Raw genomic sequence first — 23,608 nt, 5'->3', positions numbered from 1 at the left:
GCTGGGAGCCATAAGAGAGATATTGGGACCAAACCTGACATACTGTATACATTAAACATCTTGCTATTTACCGTCTGAGAAATGTTCTTTAAGGATCTTGTGGGCTGGTTAACAAAAACTTTATGACATTATAGGAAGCCCAAAATGTGGGATGAAAATGCTAATGTTAGCCAAACTTTTAGGTGGAGCAAATTTTCCAGAGTTACAAAAATATTGGGGTTTTGTGTAGCCAAGGAAAGGATGCCACGTAAGTGGATGTCAGACCATTTGAATAGCCTCTGAAAAGGCACAAACATACTTTTTCATTTGTTCTTAGTAACAAGGGTGAACTGAAAAGAGCTGCATGCAGTGCTGAAAGCTATGGCTAAGTAGATTTTAAATCATAAAGAAAATGCAGAGGAAAATACACAGTGGAAAGGCAGGAAGCCCTATGAATCAAGGTTGAGCTCCTAGCGCCACCAGGCCTCAGGGCTCCCTGGTGCTGCCTGGGCCCTGCCCAGCCCTGCCCCAGCGCAACCCTACCGCGCCCCAGCGCGGCCGTGCCTGCCCGGCCACCCAGCTTGGCCCAGCGCAGCCCAAGCCCAGCCGTGCCTGCCCAGCCACCCAGCTTGGCCCAGCGCAGCCCAAGCCCAGCCGTGCCTGCCCAGCCACCCAGCTTGGCCCAGCGCAGCCCAAGCCCAGCCGTGCCTGCCCGGCCACCCAGCTTGGCCCAGCCCCGGCCCAGCCGTGCCTGCCCGGCCACCCAGCTTGGCCCAGCGCAGCCCAAGCCCAGCCGTGCCTGCCCGGCCACCCAGCTTGGCCCAGCCCCGGCCCAGCCGTGCCTGCCCGGCCACCCAGCTTGGCCCAGCGCAGCCCAAGCCCAGCCGTGCCTGCCCGGCCACCCAGCTTGGCCCAGCCCCGGCCCAGCCCTGCGTCCCAACAGCTGCCCGGGGCTGCGGCTGCCCTGGAGGGGTGGGACCAGCCCTGGTCGCAGGCCAGGCCCTGCCCTCCCGTGGAGCTGCCATGTTCCTCCCGCAGAGGCCTTGGCGGGGTGCTGCGGGTTGTAGTGTTGGTGTACGTCAGACCTATGGAACGGCACCTGTTCCTTTCTCATCTCCTTGTGAAACAGTGTTGGCTCAGAGCAGAGATCCAAGCACTTGCAGTCACAGCTTCTCTGCAAGACAGGGAGAGACATACTGTGAAAACTGCTCTGCTTCTCCATTAGGACTGGCACAGAGGCCTTGTAAGTAAAAGACAGACTTCGGCTAATTTCTAAGGAGTTTGAGTCAAGCCTCTCAACTATAAATGTTATGTCTTCCCATTCTCTCTGCTCACTTCAGTCTTCTCAGAATTGCCATTCATAAGCACCACAGCCTGAAGTGCTGAAGGGAGGCCACGGAGGAGGGTTACACGATGAATGTAAAGAAGGAGTTGTAGTGTGCTGCCTCATTCCCGCTCCTTTGTCTTTGATTAATGGGACAATAAACACCCATGAGTATTGCTGGGGAGACCTCAAAAGATGTGGACAGATGCTTGTCTTATGGCTCTTCAAAAGGCATTTACTACCATAAGTATTCTATGATTGTAATTTTCATTGAGGTTTGGTGGTTCTATTCCATTTGTATGGGTATCCAATTACAACTCAAATATTTGCACTTGACAGCAGTTTTAGACTACATAGTTAAATGAAAAATGAACCAAATGCAGTACATACTTTAATAACAATCAGTCTTAAGAGAATTTTTTGAGGAACAACTTCTGACCCACCGGGATTATTAAACATCCTGTAGCATTTTTTGTAAGATTAGTCACAGTGTCTTTCTGAAACTCAATTTATAATATTACATTCTGCCTCCATAAATCACCCTACGGTATCAACTGAATATAGTATTCTTCTGTCACATATTGTTGTAGAAAGTTAAAAAGCTGTCATGTTCCACCTCAGAAATGGATCCACTTTGCTAGAATGTATTGCGGTTCTATTACAAGATTTGGAACCTTTTGTTATTTTACAATCCAGTGCATTTGCAAGAGAATCCATTATTTTTTTCAGCGCTTTTTGGTGTCCTCACCTATGTCAGTGAATGTAGAAATTATAAGTATCAGTATTTTGCGAAGACACTTAATTTCCAAAGATTTTTCCCTAGGACTGAACAAAAAAGGAGGAAAACCATACATTTCAATTTGCACCAGCAAAGAACCAAATTTCTGGTTTTTCAAATGTGATTATTTATATAATACATTTTGTTTCTTGGCAAGTCTTGCAGATGATGCAATAAATGTCACTCCTTCCTTTTTTACTCAGCATCAAGTGAACAGATCATTCTCCTCCTTTATTCTTTTCTTTTGACTGAGAGGAAAGCCAGCAGCCCTGCTCCTCTTGATTATTATATATCTCATATGTTTGCCAGAATGGGGATATAAACCTAGTGCTCCATCCAGATTCAAGTGTGAATAATTACATTCTGCCTACCTAAATTCCCACAATGATTTCATTTGGGTACAGTATATTTCTTAATTTCCTGCTCTTGGGCCTGTTTTGGCATCTATTGAAGTTAATGGAAAGTTCTCAAAGAACTTTCTCAAAGCTCTTCTCTGGTGAAGTATCCTTAAACTATGGAGGAATTCTGTTGTGGTGTTAAACAGCTTGAGTGGACATAAGTAGAGTTATATCTTATCACAGATTGCTTGCACTGCCTATCTTTTCCTGTTTGGAAAACTCTTCCCATTTCATCAATGTTATGTGCATATTCAAGATATAACAAATGGGAATTAACATATTTTTAAGGTCTTCTGTTGTAGACATATTATCTTATATATGTTAAATTTCCAGATATTTATGGTTGATCCTGGTACCACTGACTTCTGTGAAGATCTTTCTTTGGACTTTAGTGAGGATATCTAGGTAATATCTGAAGACCAGTAGAGGATAGTAGCCTTGTGATGCATAGAAATTCTGCCTTTTTCAGACATCTGTGGATGTCTGGAGGAAAAAAAGAAATAGAAAAGCTTTCAAAAATTGAATTCAAATCTTTTGAACCCCAGATTAAACTACAATACTCTACGATACTGTATGATACTTCACCAAGACATGCACCCACTTGCAAGTAATGCACTTACACTTGCAAGTAATTGCTGCTTTCTTAGCAAAACTTGGAATTTTTCCAAAATATATTTTTGCTTTGTCTAGAGATAAAAAGTACAGGGTTTGAACCCTTCTCAGTTATCTCTAGGAAGTTCTTCAGAGGATAAAAAGAGAACAACTCAAAATAGAGGCAGACCATATTGTAAAATTAATTCAGACCTGAGGTTTCCTAATTCTTTACCAGGCCCATCTTTGACCAGAATTTGTTTTATTTAGAATTTTAATAAAGTGAGGGTCACATCTATTGAAATTAGATTACTCCAGGCTGGAATATATTTGGTATTGTTGTTCTCATCTTCTTTTCTCTTGATGATTATGTTTTATAAGTTATTCCATTCATTCCCATTCTTGGGAATTTTGGTCATATTCTCATGAGCCAGACTCAGGCTGGGGCAGGACACAGGCCATCTCTTTATTCTTCCAAAGTCTATGTCATGTACTTTTAACCTTGGCCTGAGCTGTTGGCATGAAAACTGCCTGGATTATAAATATACAACATTCTTTTCCTTTGTCCTTAGACAAAACTGGGGGTAGGGCTGGTGTAAGTGGTGACAGCATCACGCCATTTCTCAGAAACCAGCAGAGGAATTCTGCAATGAAAAGCTGTGAAAATAACCTCAACAATTTAATGTTGTGGTTCTTACTGTGGAGTTGGAGATTATGTTAACTCAAGAGCAAAACCAACAGTCTCGCAGTGTCGCATACAGCATTTCTAATAATTCAAAAATCCTCTAAGTCAGAAGTGTGGTACAGCTAAGCAAAAACCCTTCAGACAAGAAAGATGCTTTTATTTTATTCAATTTTCACATGTTTCTGCAGCTGCTAGATTCATAACCCACGGCAAGTTTAATTAAAGTCAATGAAGCAGTTTAAAGTGAAGAAGAAATCAGCATTAGAAAAAGTGTTGATTGTTTTCTAATTATGCAATGGACTTTCTCTGTAGTGGATTCTTGCTTCTTTAACTCTAGATAAAGCCTGATATCCAATGTAGACAGGGAAACTCCTTACTAAAATGTCCTTACTAGTTGCTTATCTAGTTGTCGTAGCATTTTTGTGACATGATCGATTTCATTGCTTTTTGTCAACAGTTGGACTAGGTGGATATTATCTTCTGAAGATTGTAACAACAGAGTAGTGTACCATGCAGGAAAGTTTTCATGTACAGTTTGAAGATATCTTAGTTTATTTATTCTTTATTCAGAAAGTGAACCTGTATGATACAGTGTAAGTGTCCAGATTCAGCCTGAATTGAGAAATTCCAGTGAATATGGAAAATAATAGTAATTTTGAATGCTGCCTTGAATCTACACGTGGTCTTAGTAGGATTTGGTTTTGACGTGGCTGGACAATTTGCCTACAATACAAGTGGCACCCCTCTTACCCTCAGGGGGTAAGGATCTGCCAGTTGCATATTCCCTCCAGTTGCCCAGAGGAGCTGTGGATACCCCGTCCCTGGAAGTGTTTGAGGTCAGTTTGGATGGGTCTCTGAGCAACCTGGTCCAGTGAGAGATGTCCCTGCACATGGCAGGAGGTTGGAACTACATTTAAGATCTCTTCCAACACAAAGCATTCGATGATTCTATGAACCCTTCCCAACATTTACTGACTTGATCCAGTCAATGAATAGTCTGCTTTCCTGACTGCTGATCATCAGCAAGAGTGACTTTCTCTAGTAGACACATATGTCTCCTTAGGAATAGTGGACTGTAGTTCATCCTGAGGTACAGATGAAGCTCAGAAGGGATGATTAAAGGGCTGCTTGACTGTCCTAAGGTAACAGTCCAACATCCCAGGACAACGTAAAATCATAGAATCATTTGAGTTGGAAAACACCCTTAAGGTCTTTAAGTCCAACCATAAAGCTCACCCTGCCAAGTCCCCCACTGAACGCAGTCATTCAGCTCCTGACTGCACATCTGATGCTGAGCAAATGCCCCAGCTGCATTCTTCTCCAAGGAGTCCTCTTGTCTAAGGCTGTGTCTGCTGGCATTTTGCAGGGTGTCTGCCAAGACAAAGCTGCATGTAAAACTCTCAGCCTCCAGCTGGTGCATCTTTGACCTAGATGTGGCAGAGTGAACACATTGTGCAGTTCATCAGTATTTGCATTATCCAGCTCGTTTAGTCTCTGTTCATGCAAAACATTGAAAAGAAATCCAAACATTCCTACACAGAAGAGTTTAAACACAGGCTGGTATTTGTCCCACAGATTTGCAAAACACTCATGGACTAGAGAGAAACTTATTCTGTAGTATGCCAGTTTTCTTGGTAAATCTGTAACACAATGTATAGAATCACAGAATAATTTGGGTCAGAAAAGACCCTTAACATCATTGAAGCCAACAGTAAACCCAATATTGCCAAGTCCCCCACTAAACCATGTCCCTACGTATCACATTTACACATTTTTAAAATACCTCCAGGGGTGGTGACTCAACACTTCCTTGGACAGACTGGTGGTTGACAATGGTTGGAGTAAAGAAATTTTTCCTGATACCTTATCTTCTCTTGTTAGATGCAGCATTTCATGCTTCGGCCTTTCTGACACATCTGAGTTCGTGTCATCCAACCTACCAGAGGAACTTGTAGCCAGGTCATCCAAAATTTTACCATGAGTTTTTATATTTTCAAATCCATCTACATATCCAGAAATAATCCTACTGTGCTGTTACAAAAAAGCATGTGCTGTGTTTCTAAAAGAAAAATCAGCTTTAATAGCTTTCTGTAAGTCTCCTTTGTTCAGGACTTTACATTAATTAAAGTATGTATGATGACTTTTGATATATTTACTCCTTTATTTTGGGACAATTTATTCAGTCTGCAAAATCCTTCCATCAACATTTTGGCTTGACTGACCAGGGGCCTCCTTAAATGGAACAGGTACATTAGGTTTTGCACTTAGGAAATTCTGAATTGTCCAGTTGTCTTGCCCACTTTGGTGGGCATATTTCTGGTCTTGATGAAAAAAGAGTGTGCTTGGAAGGATGCAGAAGTCTAAGCATGAGCCTTGAGCAGGTTTCTTGCTAAAGTTCAGTAGAAGAGTGTAACATCTACAGAGGAATTGAAATTGCTCCTTAGCAATTCAGTATTCCTATGAGAAACTTACTAAATGATCTAAATGATCACAGAATCAAAAACTACAAAATCTTTTGCATCTCTCTAGAGAAGCAATTCAAATCTATCATATTTATTTTGCAAACAATGAACTTAATAATCTGGTTATTTTTGTAGAAATGGTAACTTGTTTGTAACTTCGTATTAAAAGACACACGTCAATTAGATTGTAAGATCAAGCACTTAGAGTTTCGAGGATGGCCCTAGAATCCCAAGTGAGCTTCTCTCAGCTACGTGTTAGGGTTGCATCCTCGTTTAAAAATCACAAATTAGAGTTGCCTCATTTTGCACAAGAGGGTGATGATTTGCAGGGAACAAGGAAGGTGTTGAATATTTCTTTTTAACTTCATTGCCTAGTCTGTAGTCTTAGACCATATTTATTGTCCACTGTGCCAGCTAATGCAATCCAAACCTGCACTGCACTTGAAATTACTAATTTCTTTTTACTATTTTCAACGGCATTCTTCATTATAGAATTATATGAGTATTTCCCCAACAAGATTTTCTTTGCTGGGGAAGAAAGAAGATTATTCCCATTTTATAGCAGGGAAAGTGTAAATTTGCTGAGCAGTGATAAGAAGTCAGCATGACTAAAACTTTTTAATATTTATGTTCTCTTAGTGACATTTTATGTCCTTAAGTCCCTGTATTATGTATAAAGGTAAATAGGAATTTTGAGGTCGTGTGTTTCTGTCATTCATTATGTAGCCTCTGTCTATTACACCATTCTTTATTTGAGCAGTCTCGGTCTCTTTCATCTTTGCACATTGCGGTTTCCTTCAGGCTCCCATCATTTTCACTGCTCATACCTAGACATTTCTACTCTAGAGAGAGTAAGATCAAAATTCTGTTTGATTATCAACTCTTTGTCTCTCTTTCTCTCAATATTTTAATCTGGAAGATGTCTGTTTAAAGCAGAATAGATTCCACAAAATTACTACAGTGGGGACAGTATCACTGCTGGCTTACTTGGTGCTAGGACTGAATAATCCCTTTCAGAGACAATGAATGTGTGTGCCATCAGCCAACTCCAACAGAGGATGCTGGTTAGCATTAATTTTGTTGCTGCTGAATTTATGAAACAAAATTCTGACTGTCGAGAATTAGACTAAGCTAAATGAGCTTAGTTTGGACAGACCACTGCAGGGGCTGGAATGGTCCTTTGCAATGATTGGAGCTTGATTTAAAAAGCAGCATACAGAGTGCATATTCCATATCTAAATCACTCAGTGACTTGTATTTATATTCAGACTGGCATTCACTTACGTGAAAACGATGTCTTTAAATTGGAAACGATATTAAGTAATTAACGTAAATATAAAAGTAACAGAAGATGTAAATTGGAGAGGGCTACTAAAGAGGTGGATCAGTGTGCTCTTGAAGCCCGGGCCAAGAATGCTGTGGATGGCAGTTAGAAAATAGTGTTCACAAGTGTAAAACTTAAAGGCAGAGCCTAACCATTCCAGGTTCTCCAGAAGAAGCCAAGTCCGTGAGGAACTGTAGAATTTCAATTATGTTCCTTGCTACAATTTTTCTTTGGTTGCTTGCAAGCGACTCTTCTTATTTTCCAAACCAGTACAAATGTGGGCACTGAATCATGTTTTGGTGTCCTGTCACTGTGGATCACTGTGATCACACAGCAGCTAATGGTGCATGGACTAAGCACATCACTGTTACAAAGCAGCCCAACCGCTGAACAAGAGAGGCAGTAAAAGGAGAAACTCCTGCTGATAGCAGGAACCTCTGTTTTATCTGAGAATAATTTACTGAGAAGGTAATTGGTGAATTCCCAATGGAAAAAACTTGATTCTTTCTGAGCATAGGTTACCGAATATACCATCATAAAGTAATTGATTTTGTGATATATCAGGTAGGGACAGAGTTGAGACTATTGAACTTTTCACTTAGGGCCTCAGGGTGAACTTGAACCAAGCTTCCAAAGGTAAAGAACCAGTGCTTGACATGTGCAGGGTTTTTGCACTCTTAACAGCCTCTTTAACTTTCATTTTTTCGCTTTTACCGAGATCTAGATTTGCACAGAGTCTCATTAAGATGGTTGAGTTGTCATTGGAGATAATCACCAAAGGAATGTGTTATAAAAGGAGAAAAAAAGTATGTCTAGAAAGTCTGAATAATTTTTTTATGCTGTTGTTTTAGTGAAGAGGCTTTGGATGATGATAGAAAAGTTACTATAGCTATAGGGCACATTTAATTGCATTTTAGAAATTTCTTTTAATCCAGTAATAACAAAAAATTAAATCAGTGCTGACATTTTTTTGTTGCCAGAAGAAGGTGGTAAAAGGGTAAAGAAATAATTGTTAGTTCTGAGAATATAATTAGCGACTTTAATGCTTTAATCTAAAAAATGCATATTTTGAGCCTGGGTGAATGATTAAAGAAAAGATATTGAAAGCCTTTGAAATGTCTAACTGTTTGTTTTTAATTGTAAATTATGATCACTATAATTAGCTCATTTAGTACATTTATAATGTAAACAAATATGAATATACAGAACTTCAGTGATATATTTCAGGGCAAATAAGAGCAACATTGTGACCCTGGGCTCTATTTATTAAGCCTTTCTTATAGTGTTTGGCACTGTTTCATTCTTTCATACAGTTTCCCCCCCTTTTTTTTCCAGAAGATAAAAGAAAGCCGTACATAATATTTGCAGGTCTCTGCTGAGGTCTTAATGCATCTGGAACTACACTGAAGAAAACACAGATAGAAATCTGGTCCTTTTTGGGCTCCATTTAACTCTGAAGTTTTCTTAAAGCTAGAGTTTTTATCATGTTAGAAAATAAATACTGTATGTTTTCTTAAACACTAAGCTGTTAATACTGAGCAATTAGATGAACTGAAAGTAATGTTAGTTTTCAGGTAGACTTACTATTTCCATACCTAGCTGTCTGCAGAAATGCAGTGTGTCTGATACTGCCTGTCCTGTTTCCTGGTGATGCACTTTGTGTAGCATCCTGGGCCCAGGTTTCAGAAATCTGCTCCTTTCCTGATACACGTGCTGCCTTCCACATCATGATAACACAAACAGGAGCTGCCTGCCCAAGACTCCCTGCATGCTAATGGAAACACTTAATGAGTAACAGGATGTTATTCCCACACCAAGTTCAGAGATTAAAATTTGGGGTCTAGTCACCATTATTTTTGTAAAAAGACATCTTTTGTTCCATTTCCAGACCTCAGTTATCATGCTGTGACACACTGCATCCAGTTCTGATAAGTCACGGAAAGTTATGATTAGTTAAGCTCCTTATGAATAGAGAGGGCTTCCCTGAAGGTTGAAATGGCCTCTAACTTGAGATTTAAAATCATTGTTGAAGTGTTTTGACTAGGCTGCTTTTGTGTACACTAAACAGTTTAAGGTTACTTTTTAATCCAGTGGTGCCTGCTTTATGATGTTCACTCGGTGCAATTGAATGCTGTTCTGTTCATCACTGTCAGCTGTCTCCTTGGGATCATCTGGTAACTAAATTGTTTTATATCAGAGGAATGAATTGTCAATAACAAGCAAATAATAACTTTTCTGCTGAATTTTCAAGATTCTCTCCTTTTGTCATATCTCCCTTACAATGTCTTGTGAGGGTTAGTTGCTCTGTTCTTGCACTGTGAACCTTCAGGAGTTAAATGTTTATAGCACGACACAAGGGTAGCAGAGGTACATATTGCAGCAGTGTATTCACCATATTCTGGGGATATTTTTTAGCTGAAGGAAATAAGCCCTGGTTATTACAGCTGTCACGGTGACATCTGATCCTTCAGTATCAGTGACTTCCTCACCCACCATATGACCCTGATCACTGCCATGATTCTCTGTCTGCTATTAAAGTGGGAAAGGTCTTGGCCCTCCAGGTGCTGTTTCAAGTCTGAAATAGCAACTTGTCTGTCACACTCTCTCTGCCTAACTTATTGCTTACGGACCAAGCAAAAATGTTTAATGTAGAAAGGGTCTTATGCAGCAACAAAGTAAAGAATGTGTCTTATGTCTGTTTCAGGGCTGATGTAGAACTAGGGCACTAAGAGTGCATCAGATCTTAAAAATGAGCAAACGTTAAAACCAATTTGAGGCTTAATCTCAACAATTATATTTTTGCACTTCCTTTCTTCTTTTGGGAAACACACTGCTTGAAAGTCATGAGAGGAACCTTTAAATTTCACACAAGAACGGGGGCGTATAATAGCTTAATAATTTCCATGAATCGAAATTGAAAACTTTAAAAATATTGTTATACAAAAATTCATATCCAAAGCAGATCTTAACTGAATTTAGGGAAAAAAATGAGCTAACAAGCAAAAATGTTGCATGAAACTATATTTAAAAACACTAAAGCTCTAAATCAAACTCCAGAATCGTGTAGCTGAAATGAATAGAGCTTCCCATGATGTGCATTTCCCCCTCCTTAGTAAGTACTTTGTTTGCGGTATTCATTTAAAACTTGCTTAACCTAGGCAGCATGAAAGACTTAGACAGGATACTTTTCTCTACAAATAGATAGGGCTTATCAGACCTACCTAATTTTTAAGAACGAAACATTGGAAAAGATTCTGTACTCAAGATAACATTGTGCAAGTTTGACACAGCAGTTGTCACATGTTTCCAGCCCTGAATGCTTATCTCTTTAAGCCCTGTAGTGTTGTTAAATTCATGTAAACAGGTATGTGGGGCTTGACAACCAAGAACCAGTGTTTGTATATTAAAATTCAGCTGCATTTGGACTGAACCAGAAATTAGGTAGATATAATGCCAGAGTAATAAAGAGGTTGGATTACCAGCTTCTATAAGTTTTGGAGTGATTTTAGGTTCTTAAATATAGTATTACAAAACAATTTTTTTGGCTTTGATGGATGTGCCTGTGAGCATCTGACCTACAATTCCTCCTCTAATGCAGAGGGAGGGGCACTTCTGGGCAGAGTGATTCTGGTCACCTTTGTCAAGGTGCTGAGTTTCTTACAGTGACCCCTATGATCAGAAAGTCTTAACAAACACAGCTGCAGCATGTTACATTGAAAAATGTTTTTCTTTGAAATAGAACTATACATATTTTAATACCCTTTGCAACATATTCTGGATTGCAGTTGCAAATACCATTTTTAATAGCATGAAAAGTCCTCTATTCATGTTTTGTCAGAAGCATATGTCCGTGTGTAATGATATACATATTTAATATGTATATATGCTCACATAGTGTATGTATATATATATCAAGTGACTTTGTAGCTCATGTTAAGATAACACCATCCTTTAAAAATAAAACCTTACAAAATTTTATATAGTTGTAAACTAAAGTTATGAAGTTATATGTGAAGTTAAAAGGTTATAAATGCAGTTCTGCTTATCTTAGTGGAAAGCCAGATCAGAAATTGTTAGCAGAGTACTTAGAAGAGTTCTGCCATGACTCTGAAGATAGAAAGCAAAATAGACAAGGATTTAGAGCTGATGCAAAAAGGGAAGAGAGGGTATGTGTTCCTGAGAGAAAACCATGAAAAGAAATGTAAAAAGTGGGAAAATTAGGTGTGTCCGCTCTGAGCATATGTTAGACATTAACTCATAGCAGGCAGGGCTTTGCTCTCTGTTAAAGGAAGAACTAGAATTCTGTCGAATAAGGGACACAGAACAAGCCAACTGGATTGGATAAAATCTTGTTGTCCTTCTATGTAATATCCAGAATGGATGAATGTTCTCAATGTGTCCTTGATCCATTTGTTGTCTGGATCTGCAGTGGTCTTTAAAACAGTATTTGGTGTAAACAGAAATGTCACGCAGCTAGAACATTTTGGAGCTAGAGATGGGATTATGTGGTTCCACCAGTCCTCCTGTTTTACCTTTTATTTTTTTTTTTTCCCCTTTTAAATGTTAAAAAAGGTTGTTTAAAATTGTCAGTCATTTGTCTGTGGACAAATGAAATGCTTTGAGTGTTGGGGTCTCCAGAGTGTAACTCTGTGTTTGTTCATTTTCAGGCATGTGAAAGCCTTGGTCTTCACTCTGCTCATAAGTCTTCCACAGTTATTATGACTAGGGTTCTTAAATGATATTGTAATTACCATTATTCATAGTAGTGGCTTGCTAGTAATAATTACTAATAATCTTGATAATCCCATAAGGAAAAATACTGTAGGTGGAAATCCAGAGATGGAGTCATTATAAAAAAGAGACACTTGTTTCTTGTATCCCACTTGGGATGAAGTAATTAATTCCCAGGGTTTTTTTGAGGGTGATGAAGAGATTTCTGAAGAGACTTCACTCATAACAACATTCTCTGCCCACCTGCCCCAAAAACTAAGAGTGGAAGAACGAGCAGGCCTCTGACCTGATTCCTGTGAAAAGTTCAAGCAGCAAATATAGCTTATTTCCATCCAACCTTCTGTCTCTCCTTCACTATTTCTTCATCCTAATTTTCATGGTCTTCTTTTCATGGTGTTTTCATAAGCCTGTGGTAGGCAAAAAGTATAGTATTTATAGCTGGGTAGACATCTTCCCAGAAAATTTTCATTAAACCTCCTTCTCACAGGATATGTTGCCAAATATGCATTGTTTTTATATACTTAAATTCACTTTTAAAAAATGTGCACAAAGATCTGACTGTGTTTATCTATGGCTTTAAAAGAGCAACTCAAAAGGAACTGTGTACTGTGATCATTTAGTCTTCAGACTCAATAAAAAAATTCTTAGTCACTTCTACAAGTGCGTACCTTTCCAGTGATTTGTCCCATATACAGAATGTACCTGCAGCTCTTGGTGTCAAGGAGAGCAAGGAGGCAAATATTTCTCATAGGCAGGTGAAATAACGTAATCTTGAATGGTGTGCTCAGATTTTTTCAATAAATGTTTTTCGTCACTACAGAGCTTTATACAACAGCAGTAAAGGCAAGAAAGGAAATTAGAAACACAGCTGAGACTGCATCTCATACTTAATAATGGCCTAAAATTCTTACTGTTTATTAAAACTAACACCCCTTGTCAAGGTGTTGATCAAAAATTCTCTGCAGTCTGTTTTCTTTGATCTTTTCATTTTAGAAACCACAGATATTTGTTGCCATTTCTTTATTTAGTTTTATGTCTAAAACATTGAAACTCAAAACTGTTTCCAATAATATATGGTAAGGAGTAATTCTGAATTCATTGAACCAGCAAACTGATCACTAAACAAATTTGTCCACTTACAAAAAAAGGAGAATTCTATAACACAAAGATAAATGGTCAAAGATGGCACTAGAAAGGATGCTTTAAAAAAACTTGTCATCTCTGTGAGCCTCATGTATCTACTGCTGCCCAGTCTGAGTATGGGCATAACCTATTCTAATATCCACATTTACCTTTTGTTTCACCAGCTCCCTGGCTCCTGCACATGCAAAACATTTGAATTTCCTGTTGGCTCAGAGGTGAGATTTAGAACATTTATTAAAGCTGCTTTTCACTGTGAGTTTACTGGGCAGAAAGCCTAAGAGGGCCTTTTTTTTAAAGGGGGTTTAATTGCTTGAATTTACCAGAGGGGTGAACATTATGCTTTCTTTGCAGCACCACTATCCACTAAGATTGCCAGGTGTTGAATTTCCCTAGAGGTTCCCTATTTATTGAAGGAATTCATGAAATATCCATCTATCCAGAGCCAGAGCTCCTACTATCCCTTTCCCATTCATCCTCTTGATTTTCTTTCCTTCATGGCTGCTTTTGAATTTCTTGATTGATCCTGTTCATTTCTGTCTACTCCTGTCTGTAAGTGTCCTCCCTCCTCTCTACTTGCACACCTTGGATGTTAAAAATGGATCAGACTTCCCTGGAACTGTGTGTGCCTGAAAGCCTTTAGCTGGGATGTGGCTGCTGGAGCAGAGAGACCAGTCAGTGCTGGGAGTACACTGGTGCTCTCAGCAGGGTGGGAAGGGACGTGAATAGAGGACAGGAAAGACAGGACAAGTAGAGTGAAGGCTGAAGAGCAGAGAGGTATTTTTCAATGTTTAAAGTAAAAGCCTAGAAATAGTCCTTTAAAATCCATGGGTGGACTTCTCAACAGATGGCAACCCTACTGTCAAGCGAGCCCAAGGCAGGCAGACCATAACTGTTAGCAAGTGTATTGTTAAGGGGATTTACTGATTTACTGATGGAGCAGCAGCTTCAGTTGAAGAATAAATTGGAATATTTTGGTGCATTTCCTTTTAAAAGTCATCCACTTCTAAGTCTATGTATTAAAATTACATAGTCTTAAATGGGGGTCTCCTTCGCTAAACAAAAGATATGCAAATTAGATTTCAAGATTTATATTATGATAAAAACCGAAACACAAAAGAGACATTATCTTGCAAAAATGTAAAAGTACATTGCTTCATGAGTCTATAATGGTATAATGTGATGTTGATGTAGTTTAAAATGTCAGAAGGGAGACAATGACCTTAAAAGTTTAAGGCAGACACATTAATATTGATTGATTTTTAAGAGATTAAACAGCAAGAATATATCTATACATAGACTGGATATTGGATTGTTTGAAAATTTGAGATGAGATACAGAACATTACGGTCTTGTAGACTTAATAGCAAGAATGCTTTAGACTTAATAGCAAGAACATGCATTATATGCAGCCATTTGTACTACAGGAAACCGGATGATGATTTGTCTTGAATTTATCAGAATACTTCTTATAAAAACCAGTGGTGTTTGACAAAGCTAGATGATAATTTCTGGCTTAAGCACAAATGCTGGTCTGTCATAGATGTCAAAAAAGTCTTAATGTTGGTTTGTTGTTTGGTGGTTTTTTTTGTTTTTTTGTTTGTTTGTTTGTTTGTTTGTTTGTTTAATCCTGGTGTTTTTTTTGTTTTTAATCCTGTTCTGTATCTGTGTAGATCTGTATGGTGTGTTAAAATTATTTTATATACACACACATACGCATTCCTAAAATATATTAAGCACTGTAAAACCTCAACACCTTCTGGTCTTGAACCAAATAATGTGACTGTACATCAAACATCATGTCTTTTTTATTTTTCCCCTATGTTTTGTCAAACTGGAAGAGGGTAGTCAGTAACACTTCTTGTTTAATTAAGTTTAGGCTCATACTTATAGCCATGGTTATGCCAGCAAAGTCATAAAGAAATGTGCTTCACATTGACGAGGAAGGCATTAAATATTGTGATATTTATTATTCCCCTGAGGCAGTTTATTTTATCATCTCAGGTTGATGAAAGTTTCGTCTCACTCACAGATAAGCTGTACTCTTAATGAGACTTCCACTGGCCAGAGAAATTAGGATGTTGATAATGGTTGGCCCTTTAGACTTTTAAGAGCCAGGCCACAGATGCCTTGGACTTGGAATTCAACTTGCAAGAGCAAACAGGTCTGACCAGTAGGAGATGGACCATCTTGCTGAGGAGAGGTCTTGAAGCATTGTACAAGCTGGAGATTTTCATTCAGAATCAGACCTCACAAAACATGAGGCAGATAAACATAACGTCTAGATGACATTTATTAAAAGATTTTTTTAAATATCACTTTCCAAAAAATCATTAGTCTTTTTTTCTCTGCACATATGAAGTGGCAGAAAATCAATATCCAAAGGAAGGAGAACAGGTGGGAACCTGGAGTTAAGCACAGACATTTTGCATAATAGAAAATTCTTGTTTTCCAAGAAGCAAAGGCAAGGAAAATTACTGTGTGGCCACTTTGCCTCCAGGTTTTTTTTTTTTTTTTTTTTTTTTTTTTTTTTTTTTTTTTTTTTTTTTTTAATTTAAATAGAAAATTGTGGATTCTTTTTGGGAGAACAATCAAAAAACAAAGGTCTGGATGTCATAGCTACACCCTGTAAATATCTCTTTAGTTCCACCAATTGTTAAACCTGTTTTGACCTTCTAGTATAGGAAAATAACCCAAATGGCCTGTTTAATAGACCAGAGAAAGTACAGTGTCTCCAAAGGGCCTGGCATAAGTGAGCACCCAGAATCCCAGAAAGCCAAGAAATTTGAAGGCCGTCAGACTTGATTTAATTATTTTTTTACTACAAGTCTCATTTCAGAGAATGATTAACTGGAGAAGAGACATAAATGGCAAAGTCTTGATCAAAGAAGCTGCTGTCAGGGTACCATCTAGATAAATTAGGAAAAGAATGCTCAGGTTTCTGTGAAAGAAGACTAATGACATCAAGTCAAGATGAAATAGAAAGGAGCAGCATTGCAAGGCTGGAAATCATAAAAGACTAGCCTGCCCTGACAAGAAGCCCTGAGAAATTTCCCGAAGTGGAAAGTAATTGGAATTGGAAAGGAATTACTTTCTGTAAGTGCCAGTCTTGAATTTACACAGGACCAAAGATGACCCAGGCACCAAACTTGCATTTTGGAACCTGTCAAGACAAGAGAAGGAATCTTCTGGAAGCATCTGAGACAGCAGCTGTTAGTATCAGCTCTACACACTGCAGGTGTTCTGCATCTCAGTTGCTCACTCTACTCAACTAGGATCAGTCCCTTCGCTTACAAGCTCAAACAGTCCCACCTGGAGGCAGGCAGACAGTGGATAAAAGGAGACTGTGAAACCAACAGCCAGTAGACATTTGTGTAATTTGGAGGACTTGTTTACAGGAATGGCAGTCTCCTGGACAGAGCAGTGGTCCTAGCTGAAGTCAAAAGAAAGCTTTATAAGTGATCTGAATGTACTTACGTGCAGAGAGGCCTCTTAGAAGGTAGGACTGGTCTTTTGGTGTACTGTAAAGCATTTAAAAAAAAGTAAGCTATAAAACAACTCCAAGCCTCTTTCAGGGGTCAGAGGTGTACTCCTGGAAATCTAGTGTTTAAATAAAAATAAGATTACTCATTTCTCAGAAAACACTGAATTGTTATTTAACTATTGACTTAGTTTTCTAAGAAACACTATACTTAGTATTTCTGTCTAGAGAAGCAGATCTTCCATTAGAAGCCTCCTTGCCTCAGATTTAGATTATAATGTAGAGTAGCATTTTTGCAGACAAGCACTTAGTGTGATCAGTACTAAAACTGCGTGAGATTAGCTAATGTACTTTTCTGTGATGTGCAAAGTGAATGCCAGGATGCACCATTGTACCTGACTGCAGCAGCATGAAGTTACGCTTCAACAGCGTTCCACTGTAACGTGGGATTTTGAAGGCAGGGAAGCGGTCTCTGGGGTCTTGCCCGTCAGCAAGAAAAGGTTTTTAAAAGTAAGAAATAAAGGAAGAGTCTGAATTGATGTTTAGAACAAATAAATGGGAGCAGCAAAACTTTCAGTGGTAGTATTACATGCCATCGTAGAACAATAGCTAAATGAAGCATGTATTTAAAATTTGGTGAGAGGCTTTTGTACAGTTTAGTTCTGTTTGGCTCAGCGGGTGTGCTGCACTTTAGACTTCAGTCTCCAGGGCTGTCAATCCAACAACTTTCACAAGCACTATATTCACTTAAAAGCGAAAAATAGAAGGAGATGATGCTAATAGCACTTAGCACTTATATAGCTTTCCTTCCTGAAAGTACAGTGCGAGCATGAGGTAATTAACGTGTACTTTGTCTTGGAGATGCAAATGTATCTCTAAACAACCTTTAAACAAAGAGAATAAAGGCACATAAAACCAACCCTATGCCCAGTTTTCAAGCTTAAATATTCTGAAGTGCTATTTATGGTATAATTATGGTATAATTTCTCCCTGTAGTTGATCAGTAAGTCCAGCCTGTGGAAGCAAACATGGTCTATTTCTGCATTCCGGTCTCCTTCATTGTGTGGAGAACTTAATGTAATGATTTCAGATTTTATTTGACAAAGTGCCTGGTACAGGTAACCACCAGCAGGTTATACAAGGGGGTGTGTTGTTTGAGTTGTCAAAATATGGGATTAGGTTGCACAAATGCATCAGGTTTTCAAACTGCCAGGAGCCTCTGGAACAATCCTGCTGTGCCTGCTCCAGTATCGACCCACCTGGTGTTAGCTACTTTGAATATGTTCCACAAAGTCTTGAACAGGTAGTTACCCACCTAATTCACTTACTTAGACACTTCAGAGTCTTTAAAGGAAAGAACCAGGAAAGAGACGTTCAGCTGGCACTGTGAGAAGTGAAATCCTTTTGAGGAGAAAAAGAGACAGCTAAAACTACAAGTCTCAGACGTAAAGTTTTTCTCTGAATGAGAGAGAAAAATGTCTGCAGCTGTGGTGTGTTTTCAGTGTATTTTTTTTTTTTCTGGTTAAAATAAGAGTTCGGTGGTGTTTGCAAAACTGGAAATAGACTTATGAGTCCATTTGATAATTAAAGAGTTCTATTGAGCCCTTGAGCTACTACCAAAGGCTATCAGCACAGATCAGCCAGGATGTGGAGCAAGTCTGGTCAGGATGTGAGCAAATCTGTTTCACTCTCCTCTTCATACTTAGGCCATTATGACTTTAGGATGGCAAATCTGTCAAATTTGCAATTTCCTCCAGTAATAGAGTTTTGGCAGAAGCTGATGCTGGTGCTGTACTGTACTCATGCACAGTTAGGTAACCAATGCATGCTTCATTTGAGAGAGGCACAGAAAGCTTCTCAAAGTTACTGCATTATAGTGTCTTTCAGTGCTGAGCTCAGCTGCTGAGAGCAGAGGAGGTGTGAAAAGGCTTGTTAATAAAAGTCTGTTTAGACTTCATTACTCTGAGTAGCCAGATCAAGACAATACACCTTGCCAACCCTCTGAGAATTTCAGTCCTCTCTGGAAAAACTTACTTTCTGGCACTGAATGTCCTTCCCTGTTGAATGTTTTATGCAGTGCGAGCAGAACTCTCTTCTGCTTCCTTTGATTAACAGAGAGAATGGTGGCTGCCTTCCACTTGTAGAAGATGGAGCAGGAAGGATGAAGGAAAGAGCCAGGGAGGTCTTGTTTCTCCTCAGACTCACCAAGGAAGCCTCCAGCTCAGCCTTCCATTTTTTAGTCTTCTGTTTCCCTCCTCTTTTAGAAAGGGAAACTCCTGTGAGTTACAGGAGGAGCAAAGGTGGCTGGTGTGGAGGACAGACTTGTTGTGGCAATTTGGCAGATTGTTGTTGCAAAAATGGCAAAGCATTGGGGAAGGTATAACTCACTGATTGGTCCATGAGATGGGCAGTTGTAGGTTGGTTATGTTCAGCTCAGAGCTGGGGTTTGGGGAAGCCGTGTCCTAGCAAGCTCCAGCGTGACTTCTGCACTGTACCAAAAGTACTTTATTGGGTAGATCCAGAGGAGTCTCCTACCAAGGCTGACTGGAAGAGAGGTGCAGTGAACCACAAAGAGCTCTACCAAAATATTAATTTCTTCCTCTGCACAGAGGCTCTGGCCTCTGAGCAGTGAAATAAAAGTAAGCATTTCTGAATGAAAGCTGTAGCTATGAAGGTATCTTTGGCTGCATGAGGAGCCCTAGTCTTTAACCAATCTGAGGATTTCAGTGATGTTTTTCAGTTTACAGTAAAAGAAAAGGATCAACTTGTAGCAGACTTGGCATGTGGCATTTGCAGGCTTTTTCTCCTGCAGAAAATTAAAGCTCCATTTTAATTACTGTGATTTTCTTTTGTTGTGGTCTTTTTAATGTTCTGAAAGTTTTACTTAGATATTTATTAAAGTTTTTAAAGATTTAACTGTTGATGAAAGCAGATATAGCCTTGAAAGCATAAGTGCTACTGTACCTTTCTCTATCTGCATATGCACTCTACTGAAAACCCTGAATAAATATATATATATATATATATATATACACGCACACAGATTTCAAAACCCAGCTAGTAATAAATGGTAGGAAATGGGTCCTGGAAAAAGCTGAGTCGGTCTAGTTCACCATATATTCCACTGTGTTACACTTTCGTTATAAATTCAAAATAAATTACAAAGGTTAATAAAATCTTATTCCACTTTTTTTTTTTCACCTGTCCACTTGTATTTTCTAAATAAATCTCAAATTTAAATGATTAATGACCTAACTTAATAGAAAGGAAAATTATTCCGAGAAGAACACATTTTAAATAGCACATTTCCATACACATATTTTACATTGTTACTGAGTGATAACCTAATACAGTTAATTAGTACCTTTCTCCCTAATATAACTTACTTGTCATCAGGAGTAGGATTTAGCCCTTTTCATCTTGTCGTGGCTTTTGGTGTTAAGTGCTTGCAGTACCTTGCCCCATCAGGAGATGCAGAAGGGTGATGTTTCATTTATCCCAGAACTGCAATTTTTTCTGTAGAGTTACTTAACAAAACCATTTTGTTGTGTGGAGTGGTTAGTGATGTAGTCATTGAAGTCAATATGACTTTCACAATTGATGTCAATGAGAAGAGGACTGTGTTGACTGTGACTATGTCACCTCAGTAAAAGATGAACACTGTGCTCTTTTAAGTAATATATCACACCCGTATTTTAAGGGCATCACTTGTAAAAAATACCCTGGAAAAGAAGAGAAGAGATGTGCCGGTTACTACAAAACTTACCCTCTGAATTCTGTTTCTAGTTGCAAGAGAAAATATAAAATGTAAGGCATATGCTTTATTAATATTTATTTAAACTGTCTCCTGATACATTGCCTTTCTGATGCTACGTGGTGTTCTCCTGCACTATTTCCCAGCATGATGGCTAATGTCCTGCTCTGAAAATTATCCATTAAAATTTTATCAATTTTGCGTTTTGGTGAGACAGTATGAGGAAATGCCATTGGAAAATTAGATTCCTCTTTGACATCGGGCGCCCAGTCAGCAATCCAATCCCATGTGTTTCTACTGAGACATTAGGATTTGATATAATTTTGGGCAGAAAACATTTTAAAATGAAACAATTGAATTTTCTGGATGGTCGTGGGGACCACTTAGCTTAAGAGAATACACTTCCAAATCAAAAGCCTTTCAATCATTCTAAATATTATTTGGATGATATTTGCTTTATGTGTAGTAGCAGTTTGAATTTGTATTGAGTGTTTGACTGGCTTGTGCTCGCATAGATGATGTATGAAATTATTATTTCATATTTTTCTAGTGTTTGCATTGCAAGTGACATCTGGCTGACAGGAACCTGGAGAAATGGGATACAAAGTGAATGCTGCAGTTACCACGGTATCATATTTATCAAAAGGCTTAAGGTTGGTCTGTCTTTGTTTCACATGTGAAACTAACAGCAATGAAAAAGAAACAGCCCTTCTTTTTTATTTAACTGAGCTGCTTAGAAAATGAAGATAGATGAAAATGTTAATTATATTCTGTATTCTATTCATTTAATTAATTTATGTAGACAGTCATGTACACTGGCTGAAAGACAGTTCTCAACTTGTATGGAGGGGTTGGTTTTGTTACTATTATACCTTTTGATTTTGGCTAATGTTATATATAACTCATACACACTATATCACAGAGATATCGAAGTCTGAAACAAGTTACTATAGCAGACTGGTACAGTTCCTTTTAAAATTTGTGTTCAGCTGCACAAATCTAAAGGTAGGTTAATTATAATTGCATTGTATCTTCAAAATGTACCTGTTGAAATCCTGTCTTTAACCAAATTCTTACCCCAACACTTTTTCATTAAGCTCTTGTGTGTTACTTGTCTAATGGTAAATTTGAATTAGTAAATTCTTGACTACAATACAGGCTTTAAAAAAAATATTTTATAGTTTGGAATGTGGTATGAAAACTTGCAATTTAGAAATATGAGTCCAGCCTTTAAAAAGTTTTCCTAATGCGTGCAGTTTGTTAGGAGGCTCTGCTGATGTGTTACAGGACAAAACCAAAAGTGATACAGTGAAGTGTTCATTTTCTGGCCACGCCCCGGCTTCTACATTGGCTGGAAGCATCTCTTGGACACTCTTAGTCACTGCTTTGCTGTCTTTCATGCTTGTTGGTTATAAAGACTGTGAAATCTGTATGAAGAAAATAGGGGAATTTGTAACAGTTGAGTTGTGTCCTAGCCATCCTGGGAAGGAAGGAATCTGGGGGCTGTTCCATGTATGCATGTGTAGTTCAGAAGAGACAAGCAAGAAGAAGTTGTACAGAGATAGTGAGATGGGTAGAACACTCTAGGAGGGGAAAAGTCTGCCTGACAGAGACAGAGAGGCGGCAGACCAAGTAATCAAAAAATAATTGCATCTCTACCGCTGTCAAGTGATTTTCTGATCTATGAAGTTAACAAGCTGAGAGCACTCAGCATCTTCCAGAACTTAGACCTTTGCTTTTAAACAAATATAAGATCCAGCTGTGTGGTCCAATTCACAGGAAGCAAGAGCAGTAGTTTTTCTTTAGGTCTGCAATTGCAAGGTCAAGTTGGGAATCTTAAAAAAAAAAAAAAAAAGTGAACCAAAATATGAAAAACTGGGGGAAAGAAATACAAAGCAAAACATTTCCAAATTGTTCACAGAGGAAAATTTTATTCCCTAAGTGAACCTCAAGAAGAGCCTGTCTGCTGATGACAGAGGGCATTTGCCTGTCCTCCTTTGTTAGACATTGGCAGGATGAATACCTTCGCTTGTGTATATATATATATGTGTGTGTGTGTGTATATATATATATATATATATATATGTGTGTGTGTGTGTATATATATATATATATATATATATATATATAAAATATATATATGTTTTGTCAGACAACCAAGCAAAGGTCACTGAAACGTTGATCACTTCAGACCAGCAGAGTATCAAATTAGAGCATTAAGAGCAGTAAGTGTTCTGAGCCTAGCAATGATACAGAACTGAGCAGAAAAACAAAGAGTTCATACTGCAGCACAGTCTAAGCCTGGTTTTCTAAGCATTGCATAGTAGTTCTTTTCACCAATTCATGAACCATGCAAATGATATATATGATTCACTTGCAGTTTTAAATGAAGATCACAAATATCTTGTACTAGTTTAGGATATTGGGACAAAGAATTTGTCATGAGGAAACACTAGGTGCCTTGCCACTTGAAAAAAAAAACCTGAACACAATAAAGAGCAGGTACTCCTGGAGCCTTTTTGAACGGGTACTATTCGCTGTGGTGATTTGTCTGTGCTAGGATGGTTGGTTGTTGATGGATTATTACAAAACACAGTCTGCTTACCTCTTTTCCATATTGTCATTTACTCTTTTTCAACGTGACATCTTTATTTGGGTTCCTTTAGAGCTCAAAAGACCTGGCATCCATCATACCTAAAGCAATGAATATATCCAGGCTCTCCTGGGAGAGCTGGACTGGGTGAGCCAGACCCCGTATCTGAAATTTTTATGCAGTGTGTCTTTACTTACTAACAGAATACAGAGATATACAAGATACCTTGAACCTCATTTAAGTAAGTTTGCAAGTGCTACTGCCTCCTATTGAACCAAAGTCACAGAAGTCTTCAATTTTTTTTTTCACTTACATTCAGTTCTGTGTTGTATTGTTACATAGTATTTTTGTCTCTACTTTGTGACATG

At 38.5% G+C, this 23,608-nt stretch overlaps 1 long non-coding RNA gene across 20 annotated transcripts in view; it reads left to right on the top strand.

The window, feature by feature from the left end:
• The window catches only part of LOC120756252 (uncharacterized), a 505,318-nt gene that overhangs the window by 221,490 nt on the left and 260,220 nt on the right, over positions 1–23,608 (top strand). For 10 of the 20 annotated variants that reach the window (XR_005702114.2, XR_009208110.1, XR_009208113.1 and 7 more), the window contains one exon: positions 21,198–21,300. The exons of 2 other annotated variants lie outside the window; for them this stretch is intronic. This is a non-coding gene — a long non-coding RNA (uncharacterized LOC120756252). Of the gene's footprint in view, positions 1–13,579; positions 13,631–16,788; positions 16,912–21,197; positions 21,301–23,608 lie in introns of those variants that run through there. 8 more of the 20 variants (XR_005702112.2, XR_005702097.2, XR_005702101.2 and 5 more) reach the window with 3 other exon arrangements.

The sequence above is a fragment of the Hirundo rustica genome, chromosome 9, assembly GCF_015227805.2.
Source record: "Hirundo rustica isolate bHirRus1 chromosome 9, bHirRus1.pri.v3, whole genome shotgun sequence".
Taxonomy (NCBI): Eukaryota; Metazoa; Chordata; class Aves; order Passeriformes; family Hirundinidae; genus Hirundo; species Hirundo rustica.
Note: the sequence above shows the minus strand (reverse complement) of the source record. Positions and strands in the feature narration are given on the sequence as shown.